This window comes from Centroberyx gerrardi, chromosome 17, assembly GCF_048128805.1.
Source record: "Centroberyx gerrardi isolate f3 chromosome 17, fCenGer3.hap1.cur.20231027, whole genome shotgun sequence".
Classification (NCBI taxonomy): Eukaryota; Metazoa; Chordata; class Actinopteri; order Beryciformes; family Berycidae; genus Centroberyx; species Centroberyx gerrardi.
This window is the reverse complement of record NC_136013.1, coordinates 14649179-14674307: the sequence shown is the minus strand read 5'-3', so window position 1 is coordinate 14674307 and position 25129 is coordinate 14649179.

Genomic DNA, 25129 nt, shown 5'->3' with positions numbered 1-25129 from the left:
ATATATATATACACATATATACACAGTAACAAAGCTAGTCCTACTGCACAGTAAAGCCAGGTGGCCATGTGTGTTCTTTGTCCTCTGTGCTCTATCTCTCCCCTCCATCAGCACTCTGTGCTGTCTAACCGTAATGGACTCGCCAGGGATTTAAACGTCAGGTCAACACCCCGTTCCCAGACTCATCAGGAAACAGGATATTGAAACGGATAAATAAAAAGAGCTGAAGGATACAGAGATGTGTAGGCTGTAGATGGTCTCAGAAACGGGGCCCAGGCATACAAACACACAATCCCACTGGGGCTCATGGAGATATATTGTCCTTTGACTTATTGGGATGCTTAGCTTTAAGGTACAGAATGACCAGTCTTATCTGGCACATTGGTTTGTAATTGCCTGCTGTATTACAGTCTTGGCTGAATCTCAAAGAGAGATTTCAAGTCATCAACTGTTTTTGTTGCGAAGTAATGAAAATGCTTACAATTTCAACACAGAAACATGGACAAAGGCTGTATTGTTGGAAGAAATTTGAGTGTTTCACTAGAATGCTTACTCATTATCAGTTGACTGTTGTCAAACAGCTGAACTCATTTCTAAGTTCACCATACAGTAAACGTATCCCCACAATCCCAACTGACTTAGGAGACAGCTTACTTACCATTTCTTTACCCAGAGACATCTGTTTTGATGTTTTGGGGCGTAGCGTGGTTATAAAAGAATTTTTCTTTAATAGACTGCGTGGTTTGCCAAAATTACATTTTCTTGAAAATACATGACAGTAGACTCCATCTTTGTCATTAATATCCAGGAGAAACGCTGGACAGCAATGACAAGCGTAGGCGGATCGCTGTTTAATTAATTTTTACAAACTTCATTTTTAATCTGTGCTGCCCCACTTCTCCCTGTCTGAAAATGAGAAAGCTTGTCTTGCTCAACTACCCCCTGCCTTGCACCGGGAACCAAACAGAGACGTATTATATGAAATACTATTTCATCGGTCACAGGTAATGAAACCAAAAAGGTCAAATGGGAGATAGGGGTGTGTACCAAGAATTCTGCGGCAAACACACAGCAGCCAAGCTACTGAATGGATCCAAGCACACATCCTGCAATAGTCACATCATTTGTGTTTTACCAGTTTACAAGTTAACCACATCAACTTAACATATGTTGTTATCACCATAACATATTAATGAAAAGAGTATTTTCTCCTCATGGTATAGATAATCAGTTGTTTTCTCAAGAGCGGTATTGATAAAGTTGTCAACCTGTGCTGTGTACAAACACAAAGCTCTTCCTGGAGCCGTTTACATGACAGCAGTCATGCAGGCGAGTCTGTCCTATTGTTCTTGGCCCATGTTTGTTCGTCAGCCTTATTATTATCCATGCCCCACAGCTGAATGAACCCTCTGACAAAGGACTTTTGGTTGGGTTGGTAGGGGGACAAGGGGGGCTGAATAATTTGTACGTTGAGCATGTCTTCAAGAGGAACACGAGAAACGCTCACACATATCTGATCTGGCACAAGGCCAGAACCTTAAGCACCCTTAGGAGAGAGGGAGGCTGAAAGGTCTAAGTGTCTCATCCCCGCACCTCCCCTCGGACTCTTCTACCCATCCGTCTTGGCTGCATAAAAGGCAGCCTTTTCTGCTTGCTAGTTTGTATTCCCTATTCTCTTGTTAGCCCTGAAGACCAGTCGCTGTTATTTTACCATGAGGGGGATAAGTACTCACATTCAGATAACTATATTGTGCCATAGACCTCCACTTAACCGCAGGTCAGATATCTCCACATATTGCAAACAAATTATTTACAGCCTGTCTTTCATTTAACCTTGCTGCTGACACTGCAATGCAATATCTTTGAGCATCACCTTGCCCTATCTGCTCCTCCTTCTCTCCCTCTCTGCGCAGCCGACTGAACCAGTGGAGTTAGGAGTGAATCAAGCATTTGTTCTGTGGATCATCTTTCCCTGCTGAGTCTCTATAGGCAGAATAACAATCTGCTGCTGTAGGTATTTCAGGGTTGTGTACTCAGACTCATTCTGTGTGTGTATATGTGTGTGTATATATGTATATATGCTCAAATATACATTTCATTCTTAGTTTGAAGCTGATTTATCTGTTTGGATAAGTACCATGAAAGTATAACACAAGCTACACCCATATGTAAAGTATATGCCTGACTGCAATGTTGTAGTTGAAAGGAATATAATAATGAGCATAGATTTGCAGCAAAGCAGAAAATGCTCTGAGGTGAAGCTGATTAGAATATACTGATGAATATACTCCAGAGACAGCCACTGTAAAGTGGACGACCAGACTTAGAATCTGCAAACAATTGTAATGGGAGATAATAACATACATGATACATGCAACATGTAAGTTGTAAGCCAGAGAGAGAGGTAGAAAGGGAGAGAATAATGTGTCAGTTGGCTATAGGACAGGGTGAAGCTGTTGAATTGGTGTCCAAGAGGGCATGGCAGGGTGAAACCATCAGTATATTTTATCCATGCTTCTATTAGACTCTTACAAGTACTGTACTAGTTAAAGAGATGGAAACCCTCCTGGCACAGCGTGTTTGCTTGGACCAAGGCCCTTTTACACAAGTTCTTCCCATCTTACCAAACATACTCTCAGCAGTTGGTGATGCAGCTAAATCACAAGCCTGCGTGAAGTCAACAAGAACAGGCCTTCATCTGCTGACTAGTACTGAGCTGGTAGCTATCTCTGGTATTAACCAGGGTGGTGGGAGTACATGCTGCCACCGTAGCAGTGGCTGTAATAATTGGGCAGGGATTTCTTCTTCCCAGTCTGGGGCATAAGGGTTGCTATTTATGCTAATAACCTGAGCAATTAGCCTGTGGAAACACGGACTAAAAAGACCTCATCTACATTAGTTCAGCAGACACCGCTCCAACACACACACACACAGTCACAAACACCGCTGACCTCTTAAAAGGCTCGGTATTTGGAAGCAGTCAGGGAAGCCTCTTCAATGCCTGGAGTATGTTTTTAAGCTGGTAGAGAGCTAAAGACATCCTAATGACTGAGCAGCACAACAAGCTATTTCAGAGCCTCTCACCTGTTTCCCTGAGACTGAGTGGAGCTGTCTGTGGGAGGACAACGGCGGCCACATAGCTGACTGGCATGCAGACAGAAACTCCCCCGTTGGACAACGCGGTTCCTAGAGGCTCTCTCTTGATTGGCTTTCCCCGCGTCCTGAGGGTGTAATTAGGAAACGGGGCAGAAAAGGTTCAGAGACGCCTGTTGCACCAGTGAGGCACAAATGACCCATCATCTGGTGTGAGGATAATGACATGAGTGCCAGTGGAGTGGCGATGACAGACAGCCAGCAGTCATCATCATCACCGCCACACGCGAGAAGATATTGGAGAGTTATGGCGGTAGTTGAACTTTGCTTGCCGCTGTCACAGATTTAGTCTCAGTAGGGCTTTTATCTTCTGGGTCACAACCTAGAGTTGCAGATACCAGTTTGAAAACAGCTGTAAGTGAGGAATTTTTTTTTTATTCTGTTTTCGACATTATTATTTCAACTGCTACCTTTGACCTCCAGCTTATTTTCAATCACTGATCTCTGTATGGTGAGATGTGGTTACATTCTGTAATGTGTTTCTGAATTGTGTGTGTGTGTGGTGTGGTGTGATCAATCCCCAATGGGGACTCAAGGGCTGACAAGGCATGTGTGACCCCCGCCCCCCCCCCAGCTGCCGCTTGCATAGAGCATAATTGGAAAGTGTTTATGCGCAGTTGACATTTAGATATTTGCACAGGCTTCCCTATAATCCTAGATGGGAAGTGGTGAAGCTCCTTTATTTGCTTGTGACATTTATGTGCAGCGTGGTATAGAACCGGGTAATATGTGGTTAAATGTTATATGGGTATATTAGTATGTGTACTGTGACTACTCTATGTGGATTGTGATGATTTTAATTGCAGTGTGCCGATACTCCAGCTGTTATTTTGACAAAAGCAGAAATTTTGTCTGGACGATCTGGAGAGACTGTTGATGAGGATGTTTTTGATTGGTTTACATGGTGAATTATGTACAACATCTGCATGAATATATGTGTTATGCATAATTCATCATTTAGTTCAGTCTTTCAAAGGCGTTTAGAGTATCCACTTCAGCAGTTTGTGTTCCAAGGCTCTCAGATTTCAGCTGAATTTCTGAAGGAAATACAGCCTCAACTCTTCCTCCGCCTCAGCTTTCTTCCAACTCATTTGACCTGTTCTATATGGATATGTGCCCTACTGTATGTCTGCTCTATACCCCTGCCTGCCCATTACTCCAGAGGTGAGAGTAGAAAACAGAGGGATCATAAGCATGGAGGTCAGAGAGAGCGTACTCCCTCACTGCATAGATCCAGTGGCTACTACAATGCAACCAATGAGCTCTGCTTTTGATATAAGCCCCCTCTCCCCTTCTCACCCCTCATTCCACCACCAAATACACCAGAGAGCCAGACTGAGAATCCAGGCAGTCTGTGGAAAGAAACGCCATCTTGAAATGATATTGGTATTTGAGGAATGGTTTGTAATCTTATAGAATGAGGCAAATTATATTCCTTGAATGAAAGTCAACTTTCTTCTCATGTCCCATGAACTAAATCAAAATAATAAACTTTGGTGCTATTAGTGTAACTCTCCAGCCTAAGGCAGTGTTACCAATCTGCCATTCAAATTTTATTCTGCTCCGAAAACAAAAGACATGCACCTCCTACTAGACATAATTAGACAGTGGGCTGATCACCTTCATAAATAATTAAAACACAAGCACAGCCATCTACTAGTAAAGAGAATCTGATGTGACAATCCATTGTGCTTTTAAACTAGTGTGAGTGCCTATGTTGAAATCCGGCTCGAATGTGAGAGGAGATGGGGTGGTGAGAGCAGAAGTGCCATTGGGTTTATCAAGTAGGCACCTTTCATCATAGATGTTTCATTATAGGCCTTTATTCATTTCCAGGGCTTTAACAGTTATTTCATTTTCCAGGGACATCCTGTTTAGATGTATGAGATTCTTGTTTGTCCATAAAGCATATGGAGTCCCATGGGACTCACAAATATCCGGTAATGCTATTCACATGGAACACATCCAAACCTTTTGGTCTAGTCTCTTCTATTTATGGAAAACTCATCAGCGCTCACCTTGTAGTCATTCAGCCTCTTTCCATGCATTCCATCATCACTTCATTCACTTTTTGTATTTATGCATTGTGCACATTTACATGTTCACACTCATACTGCAGGGTTTATCATTAGAGCTTGGCAATGGCAATATGCATCTGATTCATCAGAGTCGCTGCACACTTCATTCAGAGCAGCTGTTTGTATTTACTCCAGAGGTCTTATGTGATGCTAATGGCTAGCTTTGCCATCATGTGTCTCCAACGCATAATAGCTTTTTTGGCTTTAGAACCAAACCAACTTGGAGGCTAGCATTAGCAGGTTAGCATTACCATTAAGCTAATAGTTAACTTAGCTAGGTTAGCGTCATCTAACTCTGCCAAAGTACAACTCAGTCTAATGAACTCTAAGTCTGACAGACTCCATCTACGTCTGACAAAGTACAGCTCTGTCTGACAAACTTCACCTAAAAAGTACTGGTGCTGTAAGTCTGACAAGTTACAGCTAAATCTAAGTCTGACAAATACACCACACACATCTAAAAATGACCAAGAAACCACTGTTCTTTTAGAAATATTGAAATTCACAATATTTACAATATTCACTTGTTGGTTGGGTGAATTTTTCTACTGTACAGTAGAGACTCTGTCATTCATCTACCCTAGAGGTACCTTACAGGAGGTACAAAGGTACCTTACTGGGACCTCTTGAGTACTTCTTGAGTACTCAGCTATAATTTTTATTTTCTTTGGCAAGCTCAAACATTTAAAAAATGTCCCCCAATGTGACATCAATATTAGTGATCAACAGCTGTGGCCAAATGTAACAAAGCTCTTTGTCCAAGAGTTCAGGGATCATCTTCTCTCTGACCTGGCCTTGATGGAAATGACCTTCTCATCCCAGACGATGGTCCAGAGAGATGGTGAGCTTGTCTAAGCTTCTGCAGTGTTTCCCATGTAATGTTAATATTTGGGCAGCCCACCCAGGTAAATTAAGTCAATTTTTGTTTTAGATTCATTTTGGGTGTATGATGCATTAAGCCTGTGTTTAAATCTGGCGTTTCTCATCAATGTAGTTTTTAAAAAAAACCAAGATGTATTACTGTCAAGCACTGAAAGTATTAATTAAAATACACTGACTATAACTCATTGCACCTATGATGCAGTGCATGGTGTTGGTCAGGTTGCTGTGTCTGTGCTGAAATGAACTAAATAGAGGCAAAGTATGAAACATAACCTACACCATAGACTGAGGAAGTAATGCACTGGTAATTAGCTGTATGCTGTACTTGCTTCACTCCATGCTACTTGCTTCACACTGCTCAAGTAAACTGCCAACCTGTGGGAAATATTGTTCTCCGTCGTACACTTTATTGCTTGGCACAGTTGGCAGCCAATGTAATGTAAGTGTCTTTGTAAACTATGACGATTGGAAACAAGTTAAAATAGAGTTCTTGATAAACTGACATCCAGACTGTCTCATTCACTTAATATTCATAAAGTGTGACTTACTGAAAAGTAGGGCTGTCAATGTCAAGTGAGTTGAACACCAAATGAGCTTCAAATTTAGTATCTTTCATTTTAATGTGGACATTCACCTCCCAAATAATATGCAAAACCTATATCAATCTAATGTTGTAAAATTACATGACTTACCTTATCAGGAAACCAAGGTACTTGAAATTAATCTTCTACTAGCTACCAAAACGTTTCCACAAGCAATTGGAATTGTAAAGAAATTTGAAATGAAAGAGCAGTCTTCTGCGATGCCTTTTTGCCATCGCCATCATTTGTTTCCTCCACTGTGCAGTGATGATGTCTTCCAGAGTTACAGAAGTGGGGTTGTTTCTATAAGAGAATTAACATTCGTAGCAACTTTGCTTAATTTGAACAACTCTCATAAATATAGCATTCCCAGATTAACCTTTATCACTACTTGCAAGTCTTTCAAAAAAAGTTTCAGGGCTTCCTATTCTACCAACTATCTATTCTACCAACTATCTATTCTACCAACTATGTCTTATATTCAATTCTGACACAAGGGCTAGAGATTAAATACAAAATTGGTAATATATACAGACAGAGCTTGACATTTTAAAGGTCATCTGTAGCAAAAATCAAATATCAGTGGGAAACTTGAAACATGGGGAGAAATTCTGTCAGGGTTTGTGCTCATTATCAATATTGCACAAAACCTGGGCTCATTCAACTTCATTTATACACTGTGTACACTGGACTCAGCAGAAACTTTACAAAATGTTCCCCCATTTAGATCCAATAGGTGACCAATGTAAGATGGAATCACCTATGTGTGTAGCATACACATTATGCCCAAAGATAACTATATTTTGGTCAAACATATTCAGAGCTCTGTCAGAGGTCTTTGATATGAGTATTGATCCATTTCCGCTGTCCACTGTCACAGCAGAACTCTGGAGTAACTAAACCAAAGTCTGATGTAATTGCTTTTGTAACATTAATTGCTTGCAGATGACTGGCAGAGCACATTTCACACCTTAATGACATCACCGTTTTTGAGTGAGAGAGAGAGAGAGAGCACTGAATCCTTAAACTGACTGGTATTTCCCTTTAAGTTGTAAATAAGTACGTTTTAAATGTGATGTACTGCTTGGTAAAGTACAATATACTTCATTCATGATGAATTCATGATGATTAAGGAGAGCACCGATACCTTCGTTGGATTCTACAAAATGACGATTTAATGAATCTCGGTGGACGTTATGTGTTTGATTTACACTAGGCACTGTAGCGCTTGAATGGCTTTTTGTCACGCTGATGAAGAAGTGGCCATTTATCAATCAACATTTCATTCACTGGCCAGCTCTAAGAAAAAAGACAGTGAAAGTGTTGGAGGCACTTTCGGAAAAGTTAAGAGGCATTGCCAAGCTGTAAATCATAGTTTATGTAAATAAAAGCAGATTGCCTGTTTCATGAATAGTGCATGCCCTCTAATAAATCTGTCGGAGGGAAGCAGTGCTCTTTGCACCCAGTGCCCCTGTTTGGAGGTTTTTTCTCCCTTTTCAGATGATAATCATAATATTTTGGCACAGAGTTTTACAAGATGCCTCAACATGCTCGCTCCTCTCTCCCTTTTTTAATGACCTGTTTTATTCATAGTTCTCTTGCTCAATTTCCACTGTGATTTCTGGGTCACCTGTGCTTTTTTGATTACCAACTTCACAGTAATCAAAGATGTTGTTTAAAGAAGCTACTTAGAATCAACAACTAATTTGTGACTGCATAATGGTTGCAATGCTTAAGAGTGTGTTCTGACCATGAATCCTGAAAATGCAAATGGAGGAGGATTTTTTCCAGTTCATCCATGGCTTTGATATACAATCAACTTCCAGTTATTTTCCTTTGGGCTCCATTCAACCTGACTGTGGTCCAGGTCTGTATTGGCTGCCTCGTCTCCCTCCAACCCCCACCCCATCATACCACCGCAGCCAAGTAGCAGCACATAACAAAGAGCGATGATTACACAGCGATCCATAGCTATTACCCATGAGGTGGAAAACATGAGCCATTCCAAACAGCAGCCCATCACTTCACCAGCACCGCCATCCCCGCATTCCCTAGCTGGCTGGGACGGGCTTCCCAGAAACACTGACCACTAATGATAGTGGAGCAACACCTGAGCATCCTGCATGTCAACAGGCACCAGGCTCTCATGGGAAGGACAATTCCATAATGTGATTCAAATGAATGGTTTGGCAGCATTACTTCCCTGAATCTCAAACCGCAGCATCCTCCTCAGGCAGTTGTCATACAGCATTCAGACTTGTGGCCCAACAGCGACATCCCCATACCTGAAAAATACAGTTGATATTCTCTAGGCATGCATAGATCAATACACTGTATCAACAGAGATAAAATTGATGTCTATGGAAATACAGTTAATATATTATCTTAGAAAAGTGTATTGACACATCTGTAAATCTATGATCACTTTTACTGTTGTTGTATGATGACTCATGGGCAATTGGTCGGAAATCGAATCGATTAGATGCTGTGTCCAATTAAGGAGATAGCCTCCATATAACAAATAGTTGGTGATGGATAGTAACAAATTATTTTTTTCTTTGGAAATGTCTATAGTTTAGCTGTAAATTGTCCTCAATTATTGACAGATTATTCTACTTGTTTTCTCCCAGTTGATTTCCCTTGAGAATTAAACAGGCTGCACAGAAAGAATAATGCCATGCAGCCATTTCAGTTTCGATTCAGATGTGTCCCATTAGGCTGTGAGATGTATACAAATATGTGACCAAATGCCATTAATCCAGGCTAATTTAACCTTACAGAAAACCCATGTTGCATCATAAAATGTTGCATGAGAAGGGACTTTTTGATTCAATAATTAATAATTCAAACAAAATAATTTATAGACTCCTATTATGCAATTTACCACACTCTGAATGAAAAGATAAGTAAAGACCTGTCTACTACAGTATACTTGTTTTTTCATATTCGGTAACATATTATTCAACTAGTTCGACTGCAATAATGCATTATACAGATGCAGACTGGTTGTCTCCAACTCTCTGAGGATAATTGATCAGCAATTTTAGTTAATGTCTGTGCACAAAAGAACACATATTATCTCCAAAATGTGCTCTGGGTGACCTCATAGGATCTCTGAACACCCCTCCCAGGATGGTCTGCTGTCTAGAAATTGAATTCTGGAGCCGTGATGTCAGATGACATGCAGCTTAAGACGGCCAAGGGTCATGGGAAAACGAAATAGCTCCCACTACTGAATAATGTCAGGAAAATGAGAAATGGAGAAGATTGGCTGCCCTCAAAGAAGAGCATGCACCCTGTAGAAAATTAGAGGCATTGGAGACTAAATTGCCTCCAGCTGGACAACCATGTCAGACTCTGAGAGAGGACGGGACAAGGAACGCTCCTGTTGTAGCACTGATTGACACAGGGGAATGCAATTTATGTGCTTAAACTGCATTCATTAGGATTCTTGAGTAGAGTACATGGCAGCTATGACCTCCTCCTGCCCAAAAAATAGAGATCCATAATGGGCAATTTGAGAATTTGAGTATCTAATTACACACACGCAAGCATGTAGAAATAGAGATGTCCTGGACAGCTACAGTTGTCTGTTTATCACCTGTACATCATTGGAGGAAACACACACATGCATGCACACTTACACACACACACAAAGTGACACAAAGCATGCAAATACTCACTAACGTGGTTGGTTCAGATAATAGCCAGAAATCATTTAGAAAACTGAGTGGTCCAGCCGTTACATCACACTTACAATGTTTTCTAATTTGTGTTGCCCTCCAAAAATGTATCTATTAACATATTCAGCTTTCTGGCTTTGTGTTATTAATTATTCTCTTCATTTCAGGAATTGAATTCAGCTGGCATTCATTTCTTGATAGCTAGAACATTCAGCGATAGTTTGTTCTACTTGTTTGTATCACAATTTCCTCAGGTGATATACTCTATAGGGAATGAAATTAAACTTCCAGATAAGTAGCGATTATGCTGGACAGGATTTCCACTACATGGCTTGGAGCAAGTGTAAACATTGCCATATTGTAGCTCAGTGAGAGCCTCTGTACGTTGTACTCTAAGTTTATAAGCAGGTCTACGCAGCAGTGCCTGCCTTCTTGGAGACACTGCTGTCACTTGCTGGGATCGGCCAAGCCCAGATTAATCTCGGAGACATGCTATGCATCGCTCCACGCCGCTTTGCTCTGTTGAAAACTTGATAAGGAATTCACAATCCCTCCAATCACAATTTGGAACCACTGAGGAATACTACAGTAATGAGTTTCTTCCTAGGCCATTTGATTGCCGTTTTCCAGGTGGAAGATGGATATGGTGAAGATGCAGTCCCCCAAGGCCCCCAGGCTACACTCACTCCACAGTCTGATTTAAAAGGAGACTTCTGCAGACTGGAAAGCAGGCAGAGTGGCTAATGGGAAGAACCCGTGGAGACTTAAGGCTGAGATAAAGGGAGAGGAGGACGAAAAAAGAGAAGACGGCAAAAAAAGAGGGAAGAGCAGGGAAAGTGCTTCCAACTCCCTCATGGCACACAGGATGAGCATCGATCAGGAAAAGTGTCTGTCCGTGTCCGGTGCTTCCGAGCAGAGAGTCACACTAGTGAACAGTGCGAACATCAACCCAGCCAAAATGTACCATGGGGGACTGCTCTCATAACAGGTGGCAAAAAACACTCCCTGCTGCTTGAGGATGCCTTGGCTTCTCATACCAAATTGAAACTACAGTATACCCCCATCCCCTGCCTCGCAGTCTAAACATTTGCTCAATTATCAATATAATTGTGAGGGGATTTGCCAAGGCCGCCATTAGATTAGGTAAGACTGTGGTGCTGCTAGGTAAAGCCATCCATCACTGAGGCTTGCTTTCAGCTGTCATTAGCAGGGGGTTGTGTCTGTTCTTGTCAGGGAGATGCTGGGAACAGGCCCTCAGAGGCCTATGGGTAAATCTGTCCATGCTCCTGATTCACTGGGCCATAAACGTTGCGGGGACTTTGTGATTACAGGGCCTGGGTTCAGCTCTCTGGGTTTGGGTTTAGTGCAGGGAGGGAGGGGAGAGGAGGCATAGTGTGAAAGACTCCTATCATTGAGGACAGGTACCAACACTGCTGACTGTGGAGGGAGAGGCCCTGCATGATAGAACAGGACCTGAGGTTACAAGCTGCGCAGGCAATGACAACTTAACAAGATGGCACATTTGTAATTATCATTCATGGCTATCATTATCTATCGCATGAGCTGACTTTTTATCCGAGCCATCACACATTTTCTGTAACCCAGCAGGTATTTATATGGCATAGTTTTTACAACAGGTAAAGTCCTCCTCAGGGGCATGGAGGAGAAACTATACTGTAGATCCTCCTGCAAGTGAACTTACTGCCCTCTGCTTGTACCGGAAGCTCCACTGTAATACGCTGGAATCCCACTGAATTTATCTGATCCAGTGTGAATGTACAGCTCCATGTGGAATCAAATGGAAAAGGTGAACTAGTGACAATATTTAGGATGATTTTGTTGGGGTAAGAGCACATTTTCTGGTTAAAACGGATTATGCATTACCATAATATAAACCTCACAGATATAAAAACTCAATCCACAAAGCCAGAGTCTTATTCATTGTTAATAAAACAGCCCTAAGTTATACTTATATATAACAACACAGATCAGATTCTTGCATCTCTGGATCCTTTATTTATGAGTTTTCATGCTCATAAATACCGAATTGATCAACTGTGGCCACAAGAGTAACACAGAAGTTATGTACATTCATAAATAAATAAAGTACAGTATATGCCATTGATTCCTAGGTTTACTCAGTCAATAAATCAAAACAAAAACATGTCATTGGTTGAACAATTAACTGTTTCTGATCAGTTTTAAACTGGTCTATAGTGGTTATTTCTTCCCTGCTTGCACTGTGGAGTGTTTCCAAAAGAGATCTAGATGGCTGGCATACAGTAGCAGAGTGAACACACTGCTAAATATGTGAAAGTTGAGTGGAAAAGGCAGTCGCTAACTGCATCATATATTGTGAAAGGGATACAAATTGAAAATCAATGCAAGGTTTATGGCCATTTAGCCTGGAAATATGCTGTCTCCAGGGTCACCATATTCTCCATCTTATCTTCTGTTGGCCATGATAGCAGACAGTAAACACATTGAACACATGTTTTTATTTGACTTAAAGCAATATCAGTAATCTACCCATGAATATTCAGCGTGTTGCCTGGACAAGCTAATTGCAGATTAATGAATTCCAAGGGTAACAACTCACTTTTAGCCATCTATAGATAGCTTTGGTTGGAGGAAAATAAAAATCAGTGTAGTTTCTGTGTTTTTTGTACTGTGGAAATACATGTACAAAGACACAGACAGTTGATTGCTACTAGAATAGCCACAGCAACCAGACAGTCTCAGAATAAGAAATCCCTCCCTCTTCCTTTTGAGACGCACAATGACAGCCTTTCTCCCCAAATGGTCATTTTGACACCATACCGCAGTGTGTTATCTGCCAGAAAACACACTTTGGTTTATTTTACATTCTACTGTAGCGTTGTGTTCCCAAGATACTGAGTGTTTGGTTGAAGTATCTTCTTTCTATTCTAGATGTTTGCAGTCTCTCCATGCTTGGCTTGTTTGTATTGGATACGTGTAGCAATATTCTGGTGGATGGCAGCTGTGAAGCCCTGTAATTGTCCTTGACAGAGTGAGAGAGAGCCGCTTCAAGTGGTGGGGATCAGCAATGTGTTGGCCATGTCAATCAAGTGGCTGGACCAGCCAGACTGGGATAGATCAGCCAATGATGCCGTCAGAATAAAGTGGCTCTTCTGTAATGGCCTGTCGCCGTACCATTTTCTAGGTGACAGCCGACATTCCTGAGACTGGCAAAGGCTCAGCTGTTGATGGTTGGTCAATTGAATGTAGCAATATGACAAATTAGGATATTATACTCCATTTTGTAAGTGAGTAGGCCTGCGTGTTAAATTTCAAGACTAGTTTCCATTTTGTAATTCTAGATATTTTTCTATACTTTTCTAGATCACAATCTTTACTAATTTAATCTTTTCTAATTTAATCTTTTATATGTTTATCTTTTATACATTGATAATATCGTTGTGTATATTGGATTAATGTCTTTAATAACTCATATGCCTCCAACTCATATGCATACTGCTGATATCTCAGCAAAGGGATCTCTCTGTGTGTTTAGTGTCAACCTGCACAATGACATCACTAGGCACTAGAGGTAAAGAGGTTGTTGGGGAGGATGATTGAATCATAAAAAAATCACATTGAAGAATTCCATAACTCCATTACTCTGTCCTTTGTTTTACCACCCCAATCCTATTCCCCCACTTTACCATCTATCCCATGCCTGCATTGAGCTTAAGTAATGTCTTGTTTTTACAGCACTATTGATATAGCAGTGCAGGTCTGGTGTATAGCTGCTTTATCTTCTTTATGTGCTAATTTCTCTCTTTAGGATGTCATTACTAGGGCAGAGGCACAGACAGCCGACTGTATGTGGGTGTAGGTGACCTCCTCTCCTCTGGTCTGATTGTTTGGTGACAGGTCCTGGTGGGGGAGTAGTGTGTAGCGATAAGAGTCAGAGAGAGTGCACAGGCGCTGCAGATAGACAGACCTGCCACCGAGAAACCTGGGGGGTGCCGCGGTGTGTTTGTGAGAAATCCTTCAATGAAATGAACTTCCTTTTTAATACTATTTATAGGTGGAAGCAAGGAGATGTTCTCATTCAACTAAAAACCACCAACAGAGACACTGAACTCTAATGACTGATGTTCAGTCTGCTATTACTGTCTTATCTTGAGCCAATGAGGATGCAGTAAGGGGAAATTACATACTGTTAGTATTATGTGTGTGGTGGAGACAAAGGCTGCCTGTGTGCTGTTTCCCCAGCACAGGTGAGAGAGGATTCGGTTACGGTTACGCTCTTGCCACCGTAGCAAAGGAGGACACACACATCACTCTTGTGGCACTGTCTCCTTTGGCAGTCGCTGAAGTGAGAGATCACAACATAATTTCTAGGCAGGAAGGAACATGCTGGCGGAACATGCGTGAGGCAGAAGGCCACTGCACAGGCGTGAACATTAACACAAACACTGCCAGTCAAAATGACTGATTACCTCGGAGGGCGTGCTGTGAAAAGTCAATTCGGCGCTCAAACCCCCTCTATCCCCCAGGCCTTTACTCACCGGCCCACAGGCCAACATGCACCTCTCCCTGGGGTGTTCAGAATGTATAATCATTAAAATACTACCAGTGGATGGCCTTCATTGTAATTTTTAAAGCATGTGGTTTGAGCCTCTATGTGCCTAAGCTGTTGCCATTAGTCTCCCATGGCCACTCCTGCAAGAGTGAATGCATAAGAGATGTAATGGATTGGAGCTGGTGGGGGGAGACTGATTTTTCTAAATGTTCATGCATTTATTCTGGCAGACCACTGTGATGCTAAACTGAATTTACGTGAACCGCAGTCCTGTGCTTACTTTCATCCTAGAAAATGTGGCGTGAATCTGAGAGCAGCAGCTACACTATGGTTCCAGTAAAGTCTATACATAATGTAAAGGATACTGGATATGACATCATGTTGTGTATCATTCCTGAGCACTTAGATGAATACAGCATACACCAAGTAAACAAATAATACGGTATTTTGCTGGCCTCGATGCTTCAGTGCAGCGTCTCTGCCACTGTAAGTGCTCACATACATGTTGAGTCTCCCTCCCGAGAGACTTGGTCTGGGCTTCTGTTTGCTCTCTCTGTATTTATAGCCTGTAGTCTACCAAAGGACTAGCTGTCCTCAAACTGCCCTTCACTTCCAGGAGAAACACTAGCCTATCCCACAGTGCCACCACACAGCCAGACCCTGATATATCACATTCTCTTTTGTGCACTGCCTGACACTTGGAGCCAAACAGAAATCTTGCAAACATCCTGTACGATACCCTCTTGAACGCCCAATGCCTGGGAGAAAAACGGTTAGAAATAACATAGTTACAGCACAACCCACAGATTATGAGCACATCTCCAAACCCATTTTGAGTGCTTCCAGTTTGCCAGCATCATGGTTACTATGATTTATTTGTTCATGTTGTTAAATATTAGGGGGGATTTCTGCAGCTGGATGTTAGCACCGAATCGTTTTTTGTCTTCAAGCTGGTGTGTAGTTCTGACATGCTGCCACTGATCTGGATGGGCCTCAGTTGTGTTGACAAAAGGTAAACAGTTACACAACCCAAAGGTACCTGCAGGCACAATGTGGGGAGGAAAGCATGGCATACTGACCTATTTTAAGGATATCGCATGCTAAAGATTACTTATTCTGTTATTTGATCTCCACCAGTAATTCATCACTGTCAATTCACTTTTTCTATTATGATCTGTAACCTGTTTGCATATAACTTCAAGCCTTTTTAGGTACATGGAGTCAAGATGTTTGGCTATACTTTGTTGTAATTAGTTTGTTAGTAACGCGTAGGGTGGTTGCTGCTCTTTTCATCTCTTTTGCTAATTGTTGGTGGCTTGAGGATGTTGAAAGTTGGCCAACTTTGTAAACATGAGTCTTAAAAACAATGTGTTTCATTTTGATAGACCAGCTTAGTGTTCCTTCGTTGGACATTTTCGTTCTTCTGAGGCGCTGAAGTGCTTTCAAGGAGCAGACAGCTTAGTTGTCTCTAGATTCCATTTCCATTGACTTTCTCATTCTGCTATAGTCGTGTAAAGCAGCTCTGTAAGTCTGTGTCCATATGGCTTCCCTCAGCAGTTGTTTGCCTAAAGCTCTTTCCCAGTGACCGTGTCAGACTGCCTTCCCTGGATCATGGGCCCTTGACAGGAGAATAGATTGCATGTATTTATATTTCACAGAAGAAATCAACAGTCTATCGCCTAAGGGTTTAGTTGCCTATCACGCCCTTCACGATTGTTTGAGAGGGAACTTGTCACACTTTCATCTGTCAACATGGACGAGAAGAATGTTTCAGGTTTCAAAAGGAAGCCTACAATAAATAAAGTCTGCAGGTCTGCTGTTGGAGGTGCCCTATCTACCTATCCACTGCTTCCACATATTGGATAAGCAGCATACTGTTGTACTACCTTAAACAAGGTTTAGGTTGTGGTCAGTCAAATTTTGCTTACATTCTTTCTTTTTTACCCATTCAGTGGAGGTCCTCAGAGACAACTGCAGCCTTTATCTATGAGATGTCTCTCTATCTCTGCATCTCCTCCCCCATGCAACCTCTCTCTTACAGCCTGACAGTGTAATCATGGACCAGGACAGCGTTTTATGGGGGCTTTTTTAATAACCACCAGTACCGCTTGACCTCTGAGAGTCCCCCAAAGGCCCCACCTCCTCCAGCCATCCCCCACCCCAGCCTCAGTCCCTGTCCTCCAGGACCAGGCTCACTGTCCCTTCACATTGCCCCTCCCTCCTTTCTCGCCAAGCCCTCCCCTAACCCCCATCCCCTCTGCTGACATGCTCAGATGCTCCAGTAATGTCTTGTAGGTTTAAAGGTCATGCCGGAGCTGTCATGGTGGATTGGGCCTCAGACATAACAGGGCTCTTTGGGGATCACAGCGAGGCGTGTCCGTTTCTCTGGCAGTCATTTCTCACAGCAAAAAGATTGAGTAACCGCATGTCATGGTTTTGACTAGATAGAGGTTAGACTTGTTGTCACTGTTTGCCCTTCCACACTTGATAATTTACTACCGGATATTAACACTCCAGATCAATTAAACTTTAGACAAATGGTAATATGTTTGTTCATAGGCAGGCATTATTGTTTTCATCGATTTCAGTCTTGCCTTTTGCTGCCTGTTAGACGTCTGAAGAGACTTTACCAGAACAAAGATGAGGTGGGTCATTGAAACTTGCTGCTTTGGGGATGTAGATGAAACACATCTTTGAAAAACAGATCAATTACAGTTTGGAGACACGCTGTGGTGTTGTGCTGTGTTGTGGTGAAGCATGGCCTTCAGAAAAGAAGGGAGGATCAAAGCTTGGGAGGCAGGGAACTCTTTCTCTAACCCCATTACTATCCCTCTGGTTGATCCTGACACTTCACACACACACACACACACACACACACACACACACACACACATACAGAAGCACTAGACTAAACCACCAGGGTTAAAACAGGAAAACCCTGTGGCAGATAGGCATCTACTATCAAGGGCTTTGTTTGGTAAACTTAGTTGTTTCTGTCTTGGAGGGATGCCAGTATTTGTGGTGATTTTTGTAAGAAAATATTACAGGCATGTTATAATCATCAGGTGATGCAATGCTTACAGTTGCGTTTGAAATTTTAAATAGTTGAGACTTTTTCCATTACAGATGAGCAAAAACTACATGTTTTCCCATTATAAATTCCCCTCATAATAATGAAGGCGGAGCTCAGTCACATGCAGAATTTTGTGTGTGCTCTGGGCAGGATTGTCTATTAATAATAAATGTCTTTCTTTTACAATAACAGCTCTTCCCAGAGTATCAGACAAATCCCTGTTTCTTCTCCACAAGAAAAACTGTTTGTTCAACAGGCTCATTCATTATTGCCATGAATGGATTGTCCTATGGCTGCACAAGGGGTAGCAGCGCCTTGGCACAAAGGCCCGGGACGCCCCTGTGGAGAGCCGTGCCAGAGGAAGCTTCTGTTAGTGAATACACTGAATACGGAGCCAGGCCCTGGCAGAGCGGTCAGGGCCTGAGAAACTCAGCAGGCACAGCCATGCTGGATCTGCACCGGGTGGGTGCATGTCTAAATGTATGTTTTCTTTGGGTGTATGTCTCCATATGTGTTTCTGTGTGTGTGTGTGTGTGTGTGTGTGTGTGTGTGTGTGTGTGTGTGTGTGTGTGTGTGTGTCAGGGGTTCCTGGTGATGGATGAGGATGTTTCTATTTCCTCTGGACCCCCCTGACAGGCCATCCATCCTTAAACAATTTGGCAGTGCCCTCAGAGCCTGAGAAGGCTGAGAGAAGAGATGGGCCACAGAACTGACAGTAGCCTTAATGAAAGACTCATCGGAGGCTCCAGGCAACCAGGAGGCGAGTGGGTTTCACTGTCTAGGATGGGTGAAAGTGTAACATGCTATAGGGTAGGGGAGGTCATTGGAGCAGGAGGGCATTATGAGATTCTGTAGGCAGCAAGGATATGGGTGGTAGAGCTGCGGTCAGGTGAGTCAGCTTGGGAACCAGAGGCGAGGCCTCAGGCTGAAGATAACTGGGGATGGAGGAGTGTCATGTGAGATGGGAGACTGGGACGGTCTGCCAGGAAGAGAGAATGGGAGGGGAGTGGGGGAAGCTTTTAGAGAGGGCATGGGGGTAGATTGATAAACTGTCAGGGCAATTTCTACTTAGAAAAATAAAGAATTGTTGTTCAATAGGAGCTATATTTTAGTTAAATGCGTTAAATTGAGTCAAGCTCTGTGAAATTCAATCTTAAGTGGCTCTTATCTAGTTTCAACAAGATATGGTATATGGCAATAATTCTGTTAGTATATTATTAAGCCGTGGTGTGTCTGGTACCATGCCGAGCAGTTTGTATACATACCAAGAGAGACCAGTGAGAAAAAGCTTTGGGCTGTTGTCAAGCGTTAAGATTTATATGGTGCAGCTGCACAGAGTTGACTCTGGTCTCTGTGTGTCAGCCCTCTAACTGCAACCTAACCTCCTAGCGCTGGCTGGGTCTCCCGTGATGGATGGATGTGTTTGAGTCAGGTTAAAAGTCCACTTCCAGTCGCTCATTGGGGCGACCAGACTTTAATCTTGAACCCTGCGAGGCTGCCTTTAATGTAGCCATTCCTGGGCCTGATGAATGAAGTTAGGAGACTTGCTCCACTGGGTAGAGGCTGGATGGATGAAGCCCTGGCTCCTGTCCCGCTCCTCAGATTACCCACCCGCTCTGATCACTGGCTGGGTACACAATTACATTAGCTGTCCCTCTCCACTAATAAGGCTTGTAAATGCATGTGAACGATGGGAGACAGTCACCGTAATAGACTTCCAAATTTGTTTTTGACTCCACACTGTCATCTCCTTGTTGCAAGCGATTGCTTTCGTTTCTGAGAGCTGGCTGTGTCTTTTCCTAGTGGGAGCAGGCCAGAGACGACGCCAGGTAATAAAGGCAGCATTAGCAGGCTAATTAGGCCACAGACCTGCTTTGGCAGAGCAAATCATTTCATCATGTCATTCACAATAGGGCATCACGGCTCATCCGAGTGGCAATAATTCATAGCCAATTTCCCGCACCTCGGCTTCATTCACCCAACTTTTGTCAATAAATCTCCTCTCATATCCATATTTATTGAGCTGAGAGTTGGAGGCCAGGAGTGCTGGGCCCAGATAATGAAGACAGTGTTTCAGGGTGGATTCAAGTCCCTCTGTGAGGTGTAATACATCCCACTGATACTCATATTTCCTTCTTCTGAAATAGGCTGATGCATGCATAGCCCTTGTAAAGCGGACTTGGTGTCAGCTCCGTGTCGAGGTTGTCAGCTAGGCAATAAATTACAGTGACTTATAGGCTGCTGTGTGTGTGTTTCATTCATTCTCATGGCTTGATTCAGTAAAAGACATTGTCCAGACCTCGGTAGGGTATTCTGTGCTTAGTGAGGAATGTATTCTGCATAGGTACTGTGTGTGTGTGTGTGTGTGTGTGTGTGTGTGTGTGTGTGTGTGTATTTTTGTACATGTGTTAGTGTCAAATAATGGCCTTCCTGATGAAACCCGCTGTTTCTTTGTGTGATTTACTCTACATACCAGTACACCTGAGAACTGCTGTTGCCTCCCAGGAACGTCAGGAGTATGAAATCTCCAATCCTGCTCTGATTGAATCTGGCAGAATCCAATCCTACAGTATCTTTGAGTGGAGATAACAGGTATAGTTCTATAGCAAGGGTGTGTGCTGTCAGCATCGATATCCATGCATGGATAGTCCTGCTCTCTCAATGAGAGAAAGTGGGATTATGCTTCTTACCCTTTCAGATCCCTGTTCTCCTCCCTGCCTCTCCTTTTTTTCTCTCTCTCTCTCTCTCTCTCTGTGGAAGGTCACCTGAAGGAGGTAATCCCTATTCCTCTCTGTTTCCTCTCTCTCTTTTATCTGAGGGCTTTGTGGCCGGCGCTGGAGCCCATCCACCGATCAGCAAAGCAAGAACCAGCAGACAAATGGAGAAGCGGAGGGGAACACACATGAGCTCGATACAAGAGATTGCTGCCTTTTATCCCCCTGGTATGAATAACAAAATAAGCGCCTTAGTATAAAGGCATTGTTGAGATTTGAAATATGTATGAGTTCCAGTTTTTTAATACATTGTGCAAACTTATAGGATGTGACCAGCAGGTTTCCTTCCTCGATTCAAAGCGAGTGCATGCGGGTAGTGGAGAGGTGAGCTGAGGGAGAGAGAGTGTATGTGTGCTTTCTGCATTTTTAAAGGAAACCCAAGGGATCAGAAGCAGTATTTACATTCAGCTGTTATCTGGTACGTTTTTGCCCTGGCGTCATTTGTTTACATGCACTTCTACTTGTCTGTGGAGGATACAGCTGGAGAGCTCCGCAGGGAAAGACCGCCTGCCAGGCTGTAGAGCTGCTGTCGTTTCTTTGGCCGTTGGAGTGGATCGCACCGCGTCTCAAAGCTTTCTTGTCCGCTTGTTCGGCTGTAACAAACATTTAAACGCCTCAGGATTTTCAAGTTGAGCCTTTTCGTTTAGCTCACTCAGAGGCAATCATGTAATCATCGCTAGACCTTGGTCATCTCTGCCAGTCCAGCGTCGGAGCCATTCGGCGGCGCTGGTGTGTGTCCCCACCCAGCACAATGACTGATGGGATTGTAAAAATGAATCACCTCCGGGGGGGGGTTAGCCATCAGAGTTATGCTAGTGAGGAACATTACCCTCCTCTGTATATAATGAGACATATTTAAAACAGCAATCATCCCCTCCTTTGAACCCTGGGTCGCAGTATGGAATCAATCCCTCAGGTGATTGAAAAGAAAGGCCATATGTGTGTGAGACTTAGAATATTAACCAAGGTCACACGCGCCGAGCGGGCGGCACGCGTGCGGAATGGATGTTCCCTCAGAATCGCTGAGTGCGATTAAGTCTAAGGCTCAGAATCACATTCAGACTCTAAATCATCGGTCAGGTCATTAAGTGAGCCCCGGGTCTTCTCTGAACTGTTTCTTTCAATTGAATTACAGTATTATTCCAGATAATTTGGTTTGGAGATTAGCAGTTCATACTGGCTACAGTGTTCGTAATTGCTTCAGGATGAACAGGGAACAAAGACAGTGGAAAGAGGCATTTAGGTGGATTTTTTTTTTTTTTCACAGATTATCAGGTAAATAATCACTCTTTAAATGTTTATACCATTTTTGCTTCCAGTTATGAGACTCTATTCTGTAGTCCATATTATAACACACACTGTTCTGTGTATTATCTCTGAGGACTACTCAGTTTCTTATGTATCGTCAAGCTCATTAATCAGAGCCTATGTTGAAATCCCTCAGTCATGAAGGGGCTTGCCACCTGTCCGTTTGAGCTGATATGCAGGCTATGGTTTGACACATATACTGTACTAAAGTAGAGGCGATGCAGATTTCATAGTAAACTGTGGTGGGAATTCATAAATACTTGTGTGTGGGGTTGTTAAACACTTCTCCCCCATCACTGGTTCCCCATGCTCAATCAGATTTACTGCCATAAATGATTCAGCTGCTTCTCAAAGCCAGCTTTGGTTTTATGTTTCCGTATGGAGGCACCCGCCTCACAAACGCAACAAACCCCATCAATCACTATCACTGATATTGGCCAGGGAACTTTGCTCTTTCATAATTACATCGGTGAACCTCGAGATATGCAAATTAATAATAAATGTTGCGTATTATTCAGTAGATCAGGACTTGGGGGTTTGGTTGGAGTGAGGAACAGTAATCTTTTGTCCCTCTGGTAGCCTCCTCTGCTACATGTCAGTGTTTCATGTGAAGTAATGAGATCTTGTGTGTGTGTGTGTGTGTGTGTGTGTGTGTGTGTGTGTGTAGGTTGGATTAGCAAGCGTACTGTATCTAGTTATTGTTTCCTTGGCCTGCACTTGCATTATATCGAGCACTTTGGTCAAGTTTGTAAGTCAATGGCATTCTCAATGGACTATTTGACAAATTATAGGATTTTGAATTAGAGGCTATTGATTACCGCTTATACCTTCTCCACATTGTATTATCTAGCCCATTTCAGCTTACTGTATGCAGATACTATATAGAGTTGTAGTATATAGAGTCTCCATTCTAGCCAAAAGCCACTTTCACACTATCTCAGTAGTATATGGCCAGAATTTGAAGCTAATGAGAAATGCAAAAGATATTACCCCCCCTGCAATGTGTGATAACAAGACAATAATGAAGCAAGCATATTTATCGTCTTGTAAAGGTGTTACCACACGGATAGCTAATTAAGCAGGAGGGAGATAAGAGACACTTCTACCATAATGACTTAGAAAGGTCAGCATCTGATACTACCTGAATAGACAGACTGTCAGCATTGTGGAAAGGATGGAAAATCAACATTTCTTCATCACTCTGGTGTACGCAGCTGCTTCTACCGCCATCACAATCATCGTAATCACAACAAAACACCAAGGACATCGTTGCTTGGGTGGTTAAAGCGGATCTGAGTGAGTCATTTCTATTGTTATAAAGAGTATTGTTCACCAGTAAGAAGCCGGAGACTGAACCACTTTTGTGTCTAAGGTCTCTTTTCCATAGCAGGCATGTTGGCATTACAGTGACTTATCCACATCCGCAGTGCTGGAGATAAATCCTTGCGGAGGGAGCAGACATCATGAAAACAGAGGGCTACACTACTGTGATAATGAACTGACAAGACCCGCTCTGCTACTGCACTGCCATAAACCCCGACGGCAATTTATGAGTGCAGAGTGACCGAAACACCTCCCCCTTCCCCAGACACCTAACAAACAGCCCTGCTCCGCGGCTCACAGTTATGGAGTCAGCTAACACAAGATGCACTGTGGTAAATATGAAGGCCTGTTGAAAGCATGTTGTGTGACAGTCCGGGGTGCAGAGGTCTTTGGACCGACCACAGTCCATATTGGTCCAAGGTGGCGTCGTCATCTGTTGACCGTGCTGTCGAGCGGCCTGCGACATTTTAAAAGCCTCCTACTGGGAAAAACAACCGTCAGACAGAAAGTTTTTACTCAGCATGTAAAATATATGATATATAAAATAATGTAATATTGAACATTCGGGTAGATGGACTTACAGCCAGAGGACAGTGATTTCAATTATTCAGGGGAATGTAATTACAAACCTCAGCATCCAGTGCAGTGCTGCAGTGCAATTTTGCCACAAGCAAAGATCATCCAGGGTCTGCTTTTATTGATATTCTCATTTCTGCTCTGGTCAGGGATTTCAGCAATCCTAGACCACAGATCTGCTGAACACAATTAGGGCAGTGCCTCCCTGGAGGAGAAGGCCACATAGAGGGCCTGGATAACAAGACCATACTGAATTAGTAATATGGTAAATAAAACACTGGTTGGATAGAAATCCCAATACGCCAGGCCCTGGAGTCACAGAAACCCAGGTTTAGAGGGTCTGTGGGGTCTAACAAACATGTTGTGAATGTTATTGATCTAGATTTGCACCAGGCAACCGAGGGATTGCTGGTATCTCAGGCTCTCTTGCCCTCTGTGTTTTGTTTGCAAGGATTTGTGAAATTATTGAGTTTTCAATAATAGCCTCTGCTGTTTCAGAATTTGCCAGTAAGAGTGACAAGTGATGTGAGATTGTGGGATTTCATGTGGCTCAACTGAGAATCTTTTTATGTTAAATGCTGTGCATTATTTATAAAATGGCTCTATTTAGGTGCATAGTATTTACAGTGTCATGTGTTTGGTCCCAGTCATAATGCTGGACAGTCTAGTATGATAGCAAAGCATGTTTTTTGCTCCTATTTCCTCTATTAGTATAAATCAAATGGCATTGCACAGCCTTGCATGAAACTGTAATCTTACTTTTACACCATCAGAGATTGCCTTGGTTGATTCAAGACACCATCAGCACACATGTTATCAAGGTAATTTGGGTGATAGACCTTGAGATCCCCAATACTGTAGCGAGTATCAAGCCTGTGTTTTAAAGGCAATAAAATCACTCTAATATGCAGCTTATGTCTCCCCTCACCTTTCAGAAGCCTATGCTTCTCTACCCACTTTGCTTGCAGTGGCAGTGGAGATGAAATACTGGCCCCCAGAAAGCCATTTGGCACCTAATTGAGCAATCCTATTACTTTTCTCTCCCTCTAGACTGTGACTTTCATTGCGTCAAAGCGATGGTTCGAAGGGGGTGTAAATGATTGTGTTACAGTAGATGTGAGCACATGTGTATTTAAGTAACTTTGT